The sequence below is a fragment of the Misgurnus anguillicaudatus genome, chromosome 16, assembly GCF_027580225.2.
Source record: "Misgurnus anguillicaudatus chromosome 16, ASM2758022v2, whole genome shotgun sequence".
Taxonomy (NCBI): Eukaryota; Metazoa; Chordata; class Actinopteri; order Cypriniformes; family Cobitidae; genus Misgurnus; species Misgurnus anguillicaudatus.
The window spans coordinates 7364797-7377318 of NC_073352.2; the positions used below are offsets into that span (position 1 = coordinate 7364797).

Below are 12522 nucleotides of genomic sequence, written 5' to 3' on the forward strand. Positions count from 1 at the left end.
TGTTCAGCATAAAGCTCCGTGTTTTATTGCCTCCGTTGTCACTGTGAGAAAACAACATTAATTAATCTGCTTCATGTGATGGTAAAGTGATACACTCCGTTTATCTGTTCTCTAAACAAATGAATAAACACATTTGACTTGTATGCTCGTCTTGTAAGTTTATGATTAGAAATGGACATGTGAACGAAAATGAAAATAAAAAAGCGGTTCAATGTATCCCACCATGATGTTTAGTTAAAAACATTTTAAATGGAGCAATCAACATTATTATTACCCTTCCAAATAGGGCAAAAATAGACAATTTCATTAAAATGACAAATCCTAGGGTTGTAAATGGACATGTAAAAATGTTTCTGGAAAATGTTTGCACTTAATAAAGTTACATACCTTCTATGTAAATATCAAAGAACAATTTAACACATTTCAATGCATTCTTTGGCACCCTTAAAATTAAAGTTAAGAATGGTGTGAATTTTTTTAACTATGTTCGGGTTTAAACAAAAAAAGTCAGTGGGTCAGTTTACCCCTTCACATGGATCAACTTACCCCTCAGCTGGGGCAAGTTGAGCCACAAGAGCACTTTTTTTTGAGAAGCCACCTTTTCAAAGTCCTTGTTATAAAGGCATTGTTATCATTTCATTTGACAGGAGACATCCTTAAATAAAGGTTGATGTTTTTGTTTGACTTCTGTCTCATTTTTTCATGCAGATAAGGCAACATATGTTAAAATTGGCTCATCTTACCCCGCTCTCCCCTACTATTGTTTACTCGCGCATAAAGTTGCCTCATAGATGCCTCATATTTGACGCGCTTTGTGGTAAAATTATAAAAGATGCTCTCTCGCCTGTAAATACAAGTTATCTCCAGGCGCTTATGTTTTCTTTGTGCTTCCGTCAGACGCGGTCGACGGCCAAACGCACACACAAACACACAATGCCTCATATTTGACACACTTTTGTAATAAGACGCATCTAAACACATCTAAAACCCTGTTTGTTCGCGTATATCTCTGCACGGTAAGTTTATTTAACGCAGGATCACGCATGGGAAGGCATTTGCTTTCACAAACAAACACGTAACAAGGCGTCATCTTACTGCCTAAAGGCTCATTATGCAGCTCATTATGCAAGTGTTTTGTTCTTCAGCTGTCAATCACTGATTATTCAAGAGCTTCCAGCCTCCTTGCATATGCCTTCCTAACCAAAAAGTGAAATTGAAATTGTAAATCAATATATTGTCTTTTGTAAATGAGTAAGCAGAATAATTTTCACATCATTTTAAAGAAAAAACTAGATCCTGTTTTGAAAAGTCTTGGGAAAACATGTTTAGTATGTTTTTTTTTTGGACTTATATCAGTCACTTAAAAAATTAGCTTTTTCAAAAACCACGCATAAACATTTTTCTCTCAAAAATACAAACATGTACATACATGTTGATCATATAATATATTTGCCCAGTTTGTGCTGAACACAGTGTTATAAGACTTTTGCCATTATTATGTTTTAAGCAACTGAAAAAAGCACAAATGTCAGTGCCTGTCAAAACTTCTCCAGGGCCCTAAAACCCCTTAGACCCCAGAGGGTTAACGTTACCCAAGAAGAAGAACGATGGAAGACGCAATGGAGAAGGATATTTCCTGAAGAAACTGTAAGTCATTTGTCTTCATTTATATTTGCTATCATGTAATATGTTATGGCTTGTGCAGTTCAGCCTACATAAGCAACCTTAGCAAACTGCACGCTTCGGATTTAAAAACTTTCGCATTGTTTACAAACGAGGGCGCGTGATTTCACGTAATGGCGGATTTCATTGATACATGCTGTACAGTGTTAGACACAGTTATTCACTTTCGTATCCTTCATGGCAACTTTGAGTAATACTGCACTGGGGGATCTGTTGTAATATGATATTGTTTACATGCAACGCATTCCATACATTGCGCTTTACACGCGACACCGTTTTATTATGAGCTCCGCGTTGTTTACACGGAGACGCGAGCTCGCGCACATCCATTTGCGATGTGTTTTTAAAGTTCATACTCGCTTACAGAAACGCGTTTAAAACAGAAGCTAGATGATAAGGGGATGGGCATCTGAAAACAGTCATCTGAAAACAGCTTTTTATATAACTAATCATTGCAGATGTTTATCTGAGATACTAATTTAGTTTATGATAGTTTATCTGAATGTAGTGCTATCATTTACCCATCAGTTATGTATGTAAGGGTATTTCTGTGGACAATTTATGCTGACAGCTGTTCATAACTCTCTTACAGGTCTGCATCCCTCTCATCAGTACAAAACTATGAAGTGGAAAAACATATTCACACTCTTTGGACATAAAGTTATATGGTAACATGAGCCACATGAAGTTTACAGCTCTATTGTTTATCAGTTTCTTATACAAGTTCAGTGTTTTAATAGGGTTTGTTTCCAAATAAATTGAAAATGTCCTACTGACCTTCATTTCTATTTTGATTATATTGTTAACTTCTTAATAAACCTCAAACAAACATGTACATTTGTCCTCACATTCTTTACTGTAGTTGCCTCCTGCCTCATTATGCAGCTTATTATGCAGCTCATTATGCGAGCCTTTGTTTGCTAGCTGTCAATCAATCCTTCTCGCATACGGCCACTCTAAACAAAAAGTGTCTTACAATTTCTAAATCAATATATTGGTTTATGTGAATGAGTAGGCAGGATGATTTTCACATCATTTTAAAGAAAAAACTCTAGACTACTAGATTCTGTTTAGGAAAGTCTTCTTAAAACATGTTTAGTATGGGTTTTGTGAACTTATATCAGTGACTTAAAATTTTTGCTTTTTTTAAAAACCACGCATAAACTTTTTTCTCTCAAAAATACAAACATGTACATACATGTAGCTCATATAATATTTTAGCCCAGTTTGTGCTGAACGCAGTGGTATGACCTCTGACAGTGTCCCAAAATGGCCGGACCCCAGAGGGTTAATAAGCTTAAACTTCTACCTACCCCTTTTGAGCATCATTTCTATTTTTTTTCTCTATTTTTTTCTTCCTTTTTTCCTCCTTACTTGTATTGTAATGAAATTTGTTATTATGTTGATTTTTATGTAACTAGATGCTCAAATAAATAAAATATGATGATGATAAAAGATTTTTGTAGCTTCTGCAATCGGTTTTATTAATCAAAAAGGTATGTGATTTATTATAATGTTACCTATGTGTTTTGTTGTATGTGTCTGTAAGAGTGTTTGGTTCTGCTGGTGTGGTCAAAGACAAATTTGTATTGTATTGTATTGTACTAATAAGCCTTTAAAGGAGCATTTCACAAGTAGAAACATTAATCTTTATTAAAAGTGGATCATATTTGTACTCAAAATGCAGCATAAATTTAGAATTTGGTGCCTATTTGACCAAGAAAAAGGGGTGTTTGTAGTCTCACCCCCTCTACAAAGATATTGGACTTCCTTCTTTCAATGATGCAACATGATAATTTTTACATAATTGAAAGAAGGAAGTGCAACACTGAAATCTGTATTTCTCCTGTCTAAGGGGAAACAGAGGGAATGATGGATGACCATTCAAAAACATGACTGGGTTTCTAACTATCCAAAGCTTAATGCAAATAGGTGAAATGTCCCTTTAAATGAAGAAAAAAATACAGCAGTTTTCAATTACCTCAAAATAACAACAATAACAATGTGCCTGAACACACCACATTTTCTGACAGGCACACCCATATGCAAACAGATGGGCACAAGTGCATTAAAGAGTGTGGTGCTGGAAGTGAAAAATATCGTTGTTTCCATTCTGGAGTATCGCATAAAAAGCTGGATGGAAACGTCATGATGTGCATAAATTAAAAAAATAATTGAGTCTGGGAAATTTCTTATGCAATAAGAAAACATGCACATAAACTACAGTGGAAACACTTTAACCAAATAAATCCCTAGGTGTCCATGTTTTCTACTGAGAAATGGGGTAATTTTAAATTTATATCTTGAGATAATTACAGTGTTTTTTTGACCTTGCATGCATTTAAACCTGTTGTCCGGAACTTAAAAAACAGTGATAGGAGCTTAAAATTTGCATCTTACTGGCTCTTTAACATTAAGTGTTTCCTGCATCACTTTTCAGTAGATAACAAAAGTTATTATGTATTTTATTATTTTTCATTATATTTTTTTAAACTATCAACTAAATGATGTCACTGAATCAGTTAAAGCTTTTACTGAAAAAATTATTTATATAGTTAAGAATATTAAGCTTAAATCAGTATTATCACTGACAGATTTATTGTCCTCACAAACACTTAAAAATGCAGTTAAATAACAACACTTACTGTAGTTTCTCCAGTTTACAGCGTGAATCCTTCAGTGCATCAGAGAGCAGCTTCACTCCTGAATCTCCTGGATTATTTAAGCTCAGATCCAGATCTCTCAGATGTGAGGGGTTTGATCTCAGAGCTGAAGCCAAAGCAACAAAACCTTCATCTGTAATACTGCAGTCCCACAGCCTACAGAGAGTGAAGAACATGAATGATCTCTCAGATTTCTGTCTAAACTTTAGATGAGTGTTTGTGTGATCTAAGAAAAAAAACTATACTATGACAATTGCAGGGCTTGACATTAACTTTTGCACAAAAGTCACTTGTACAGGTAAAGATTTATAATATAATTTATTTTTTGTGTTTTGCTAACCAGTGGCGGAGCAAGGGATTTTTCATAGGGGTGGCCAGGCAGGGGCCAGCAGTTACTCTGGGGTGGCACATAAAATCTCTATCATCCAACCTTAAAATACTACTTTTAAGTATTATAGGTGCATGAATCACAATGATGTATAACATACAATTGCTACAATACTTTAATTTTAATTAAAATTAATTGAGATTAACATACAATTTATAGTCATAATTCAACCTCATGTTTTTTTAAACTATTTAATCAAATAAAACTTTTGACATTTACTTTGAAACCAGAATTTATATTTCCGATTGCTGAAAAAACTATAGAGACCAGAAAATCATGTGAAATTTGTAGGCCACTGAAATGCATTTTACTAAGATTCATTTGGCTGCTTCTTGCTACTCTTTCTGAAGAAGAATATTATATCTGCTGCCTTTCTCTTCATTTTTCCCACATTTCAATGATTGTCTATTAAAACACTAAAGCCAAACATTAAAACATTACAATGTTTTAAAAAAATTATTAGGGTAAATGTATCTAGATTATCTGTTATATATAAAACCAATCTTAAACCTAGCATTTAAGCTGTAATGTTTGTGTGGGATTTTTTTAATGTACAGTGACGAACTCTGTCAGATTTAAATCGGCTGTTGCACACACACGTAAGCGCGCTGAAAGAGAGATTCTCATTATAAAACAGATTCTTAAACAAGATTTTAAGCCCATTATGTGTTTTTATCGAACTTTAGGGGGCGGTTTCACGGACAGGTATTAGACTAGTCCTAGACTAAAATAAATGTAAGAGCTGTCCAAACTGAAAACCACTTGGACTGACATATCTTAAAATACATCAGTGGCATTTTTTTACTCAAAGTGCACACAAGTAATGTTTTAGTAAGGTATGTTTGTTCAAACTAGCTATATTTCATAATTAAACTAAGGTCTAGTCCTGGTTTAAGCTAATCCATGTCTGGGAAACCACCCCTAAAAGAGAAAAAATACAGACTTAAATCGGCTTTTTTGACACACAGTGATGAAAACGCGGTTGAAGTGCCTGTCATTTATATTCACGCCGGAGCCTGAAGAAACATCACTCTTCACTCCTGTCTTGCAGCTGTCTTGTGTGACAATGCGTGACAATCTTTCAATTCAACTAGGTTCTTCGACCATTATGTCTTGCAGAACAACCAGAAACCTGGGAGTGGTCTTTGATGATCAGCTCAGTTTCACAGAGCATGTCGCCAGCACCGCCCGCTCTTGTAGATTTATCCTCTACAACATTAAGAAAATTAGACCTTTCCTATCTGAGCATGCTACACAAGTCCTAGTTCAGGCTCTTGTCCTGTCCAGACTGGACTATTGCAATGTGTTATTGGCCGGACCCCCAGCCAAATTAACACTGTGTCCAGGGTGCGACCAGTATGGACTGAGTGTTAAGCCTGAAATACACTGCCCTCCTATAAGATCATTACCTTATCACACTGTGCGTCATGTATCGTTCAAACTCGGGCACGAGAGGCATGCAGACTGCACGATGATGACACGGAAGCTTTGGCGGCAGCGTCACACGTTGCGCAATGTCACCAGCATGCGCTCGTGGTACACAAATACCGGCACGCAGGTCGTAGTGCAAACACACTGTGCGGTGATCACGCCGAATCCCTGACACTGTCAGAAAACCACCGTAGGCTATCTTTGGATGCAAGGCCGGTAAAACGGCCGTCCCTGAACCTCTATCACTGTACGACACAGGACCACCAACGAAGAGCCACGACCACAGAAATCGCGACGATTGCTCCACGATGGCAATCCTTCATCCGGGACAGCCAACAACCGTGCAGTGTATCCCGGGCTTTAGAGGGAGTGATAGCTGAGCCGAAGGGTGAAAATGCACCTAGATATTATGTCAATGTAATGGGCTGTTACGTAGTAAATTTGGGAAAAGCTGGGATGCTCCTGGTATCTGACAGGTAGGCCCCACCTGCAGTCGAAATGGGAGTGCATGAGTATCATGGCTTGAATTTTAAGAAGCAAAACTGGGTATTGGTTTTTGCCGTTCGACAGGGAGGACCCTTGCAGCATCCAACGGGGGCTTTAGCTGGGATGCTCACAGCATCGGATGGATAGGTCCCACCTGCGGTCGAATGGGACTAACCCAGCACTTTGAAGGGGCAAGATGGATAAACAGGCAAAAACAGCTTTAGCATAGACAGAAATTATCTGGTGCGGCATCTTTTAGACAGCTCAACTATTTCTGAGGATCTGCAGAAGCAAAATTAAAAAAATATTTAGAGTATGCAGGGATCCTGCGACAAAATTATGTCATGATTAATGTCAGAAATCATTGAAATGGTAAAATCAACATCATGGCTCCACCATTGACTGACAAAACAAATTGACTGGCAGGCGAATAATATTTTGTCACAGGTCGGAGCGGACCACAAACTGTGTGCGTCTCGCTCCTTCCCAAGTTCCACCTCGAGGAGGTCCCAAAAGCACCCCAATGACCAAACAACAAGAGATAAGTGCTTTAAAACAATCAACTTTATTTAAATTATTTAAAACTATAGTGGGGAATGGGGAAAGGGAATCTAAAAAAAGTCTCGCTTCTCGCCCTCAGAGGGAGTACTATGGGGCCGGGGACGTTGGAGGGGAGACGCCTTCTCTTTGGGGCCAGGGGACAACAGGGCAAGGGCCGGGCGGACCTCCTTCGTCCTCAGCCCACCTCCTGCGTATAAGGACTTTCCGTGCCGCGCCTCGGTCCTCCTGAGGGCAGAATAAACATCAAGTAAGTTCTTCGTTGGATCACTCACGCTATGCCTTCTTTCTGGGTGTCTGAATCAACGATAAGGTAAGTATCTTCCCTTCTTTGTAGGTTTTCTAGGGCTAGGGGTCGTCGCTGGATAAGTTAGCTTAAGCTCGTGCAAAGGTAAGTATCTTCCTTGCTTTAAAGATTCTCTAGGGCTGTGGGTCGTTGCTGGGTAAGTTAGCTTTAGCTCATGCAAAGGTAAGTATCTTCCTTGCTTTACAGGTTCTCCAGGGCTGTGGATCGTTGCTGGGTAAGTTAGCTTTAGCTCATGCAAAGGTAAGTATCTTCCTTGCTTTACAGGTTCTCTAGGCCGTGGGTCGTGGCTGGGTAAGTTAGCTTTAGCTCGTACGAAGGTAAGTCCAGAATTTAAATCCATACATCACCGCAACCGTCCAATGCAGCAAGAGGCGAGGGGCTTTGACGGACTCACGGCCAGGGCCGACACGCTACGTCCCGCTGAGTAAACTCCAAACGGCCAATGACCGCACGTCCTCTTCCCTAGGCTGGCGAAGATCTAGACAAAAGACAGGAGTTATCACACATTTGTTGTTGTAGGAAACGTACGTAAGAACGCCCAGGTTCCCTTGGTCCCTCCTCAACTACCCCTCTGCTGCTCGGCGGCTGATGTAGCTATCAAACTCCTCACTGTACCTCACTCGGTGTTTCCACGTAACTCCTGCTGGACTCTGCTACAGAGCGTAAATAAATTGGTTGGGCACACACCGTCACGGCGGCCCCCACTGGCATCCACAGGGTTCAATCCCTCCTAAGGTGAGTACGAACAACAGGGACACAGCACTACACTTCAAAAGCTTCGTGTACTCACGTCAAATTAAATCACTTACTCGTTGCACAGCACACACTCCAGTGGATAAGTTAGGGTCCGTACTCCTCCCCTGGTGGAACTGTGCCTGAGTAGCAGGGTAGAATGGTACTGGCCACGTAGTACAGCGCCTCAACCTGATGGCAAACTCTCCAGTATTACTCAATACACACACCCCTCGGCTCACCCACCTATTCCACACATCTAGTGGGGCCGTTCAGAAATGGTTTACACTCTCCTTTAACATACAAGCATTCCAATAATAGTTGCTGAATTGCTGTTACTCACGGTTGGCTGGTCTCTAACCGATCTCTCTCTCTTTCTCTCCTTATTTCTCCTTCCTCAGGACGTCTCCCATATAAACAATGCCGTTAATGCAGAGATCCCAATCCTTCGTGTAGACAACAACAAAAGGTGCCAATGGGTAAGTTTCAATCACAAGATACTCTTACTTGACTTTAAACAGTGTCTCTTCTCTCTTCACAGATCCCAGACGTATCACAGCAACGTATTTCAACACCAGAACGACTCACAACCCAACCGGTATCCGCAGCACACATCCAACGCGATCAAAAACTTTCTTCTCCTGTGACTCCTACTCTCTCCGTTTATATTCCTCTCTTCAGCGTGGCTCGTCCAATCGTCATCCGCCACGTCACTCACGCAGCTGGCCGTATTATGGTGATTGCGGGGGAACCCCAGGAAACCTGGAAGTGCCGGTGTCCGTGCAAACCGGCCCGGGTGGAACCTCTTCACTCTATTTTTGGTTCCGCCCTATCTAGTCACTCCGTGACAATTTTACGTTAGTTTTGAAATTCATAAATGACCCCCTAATGTGAATAACGAGGAAACAGGCGTGGCGCTGCTGCGGATGTTATAAATCCTGTATACCCATGACGTTATGACAAAAATGAGAAGGAACAGCGTTTAAAGTGGTGGAAAGAGTTGGAGCTAGTTAGTGCACTAAGGGTTCAAACACTGTCCTTTAGAATAAGGGACGAGCCGACACTTTAAAGCCGGGCACGATAGAGCCACGGTGTCGGCAGTGACTGTGGAAAAAAACATTTATTATAGTACTTGAGTGTTTGTATTGGGTGTCTGTTTCAAGAAAAACCATGATGTGCTTTAAAAGAGTGTAATAAGCTAATCCGCCTAACAGGGTATATCTGTAATGATCTTGTCTATTGTTCTTGTCATGTCTTTTATTTTGAAGTGTATGTCTTGGCTTGCCATGTTTGTAGTCCTTGTAGTTCTTTTTTTGATTGGTTCCCTGTTGATTGTTTCCCTAGGTGTGTCTTGTTTTTATTGATTAGTGTCTGTATATATAGCCCTTATGTTGCCATTGTCCCTTGTCGTTGATTGTTTTGTACTAGTGCTTTATGCAGCGTGTTGCGTTTCGTGTTTTGTTCTGATGTTTCTGTTTAGATTTACGTTTCATGCCATGGATTATGTTTGTCTTTTGGGGTTTATTAAACTTTGATCTGCACTTAGATCCGGCCTCATCTTTACTTCACACAACACATTACAATATCCAACAGCAGAACGTCACTGCTTCCAGATACATAAAATGTTCGATCGCACAAATCAAAAATAATTTCAGACCTGACGGACAGATTTAGTCTGTTTATGATTCAGGCATGCTGTGATGAAAGCTTGAGCAGTTGCTTAGTAAGTTTGCACCAACAACGGGGAAAAGCAGAGCAAATTAATCTCTGTATAGTGGCTAAATCAATACAAAACTCAGCAAAATTAAGGATAAAAGTACAATACCTAAATTTAACATCAAGGAGTCCAAGTTGCTGGGAAAATTTTGATAAAGGCGCAAATCAATTTATAACGTTGTCTCAATCCGAAAAAAGGAAAAAATTGAGCCCCTGTGTTAATAATCAGTTAGTTTCAAAGCAGTTGTGTTCAACAAAGTAGTTACTGAGAGAATAAGGATCGAAATTGAAAAATACAGGAGGGAAATGAACAGGAGGGAAAAAGTAAGTGACGGATTGTGGCGCTGGTGGCAGAAATATTTGGTGGAATTGAAGCAGGAGTTGCTGTTATGCGGGCGAGGGAACTGATTGAAGCCGGGCTTTAGGGCGCGGCCCGGACTTGCCGAATGCTTGCCACCGGTGGTGGGACACAAAGGAAAAAAACAATACTCTGAGTAAGGTGGAAGCTGCAGGATGCGAGATCTGGGCCCTGCAGTCTTTGCTTCCTTGATGAGGACGAGAGAGGCAAAATGGGAAAATGTTAGTAGATTGAAAGGAGACATTAAGTCATACGACTAAGTATTATAGTGCTCGTTTCAAAGCTTTCATCAGCCCTTGTTCAATGATTGGGCTCGATGGGCCAGAGTGGAAACTGAGGTGGATGCTTCGTCGGTGGGGGTGAGAGTAGGATTTGATGCCTGGCATGTGTGAAGTGGAAAGTGTGGGCCAATGTCCACAAAGTCACAGGTAGAGAGGAATTTGAACAAGTAGTGGCGGCTGGAGAGTCACAGAACAGAGGTGAGGGACTGCTATTTATAGGCACCTCTTCGCGCTGATTGGTTGGATCAAATGACCATGCTCCTCCCAAACGTAGTTAAATAAACTTCATTAAATACGACACAAATCTAAAGCTACAGAAGTTAATGAAGATCTCTTTCTCTTCTTTCTCACTCTATAAGACCAACAGTGTTTCTCACTCTCACTAAGATGACATTCAGATTGGTTTTGCTGAATCTCTTTCATAGTTTATTTTAAAAGAACCAAACCAGTCCACTTAAAGTGAACCAGAAAAGGAACTAGCCGAATGTGACATCAGTCCTTTTGGTGTTTACAGTATAGTGGTCTCAAGAGAGCACCCAGTTGTTTTTTGGTCCTCTTCAGCACTAAAGTGATCTCAGACCCTTTCTTGTTCACATCACAACTTCAAAAGAGCCCAGCTTTCTGTGCAGCATTTGGTGGCAGCATTTCTGAAAGCGTTTGGAGGGCTCAAACGAACTAGGTGTGAAAACACCCATAATTTTGTGTTTTATTATTGGTTTCTCATTGACTGACAGCAGCTGCTGTAATGATTCAATCACAATAATAAAAAATTTTTTACTCGTTCATCGTTAATGCAGTGTTTCTCCTAAACCCATAAAAAATATTAAATAATATAATAACACTTACTGTAGTTTCTCCAGTTTACAGCGTGAATCCTTCAGTACATCAGAGAGCAGCTTCACTCCTGAATCTCCTGGTTTATTACAGCTCAGATTCAGATCTCTCAGATGTGAGGGGTTTGATCTCAGAGCTGAAGCCAAAGCAACAAAACCTTCATCTGTAATACTGCAGTCATTCAACCTACAGAGAATGAAGAACATGAATGATTTCCCAGATTTCTGTCTAAACTTCAGGATGAGTGTTTGTGTGATCTAAGGAAAATCTAATGTTGTGTATTTCTATGAGTATGTTACCATTATGTACTATTATCCTAAAACTTTTCAAATCTAAGCTTTACTTGATATATTTAACATTTCATTGTGTTGGATGAAAATAGATGAAGATTATTAATGACTCATTTTGCACTACAAAGAATTTTAAAAATTCTATTACTTTTATTCTTTTTAATAATAAATCTGTCTAACCTTGCAGAACAAATATGATCATGAGAAAACTTTACCCATGTGTACTGTTTAACTGTAGGGTGTTGTAGTCTCCATACATCAACTAAATTAGAGTTATGAATAACATTGTTAAAAAACTTTGCAGATGAGGGATGGGGTTCCTTTCCATTTCTGTCTAGAGTGGAATTTTCTGTACAATTCCAATCACACCCTACAACCAACCAAACCTCTTCATCACAATTTTGTTTAAAGAACTCATTTAGCTTTTTAAAAGCTAATATTTGCATCCTCTCTGCTCCAGTATTTGGTGCATACATATTAATAAAATGAAAAACAAAACCATGTATTAGGGGTGGGCGATAAACCGGTATGATAGTAATTACCGGTATTGTGTCACGCCATGATATGGATTTTGCAAAACCGTTGATACCGGGGTTACATATTTTAAATTCTATTTTTGCACTTATCAGGGTTCCCGCGGGGTGTTAAAAAAACTAACCTTCAGAAAGTTATATCTATGGCCTATGTGTGAAGTGGAAAGTGTGGGCCAATGTCCACAAAGTCTCAGGTAGAGAGGAATTACTCATTAAACAAGTAGTGGCGTCCAGAGAGTGGCGGCATTTTGCTAATGCTGCA

General features: G+C 39.5%; 1 pseudogene; it reads right to left on the reverse strand.

The window, feature by feature from the left end:
* LOC129422414 (NACHT, LRR and PYD domains-containing protein 3-like) overlaps window positions 1-12522 on the reverse strand; it is a 100399-nt pseudogene that overhangs the window by 18234 nt on the left and 69643 nt on the right.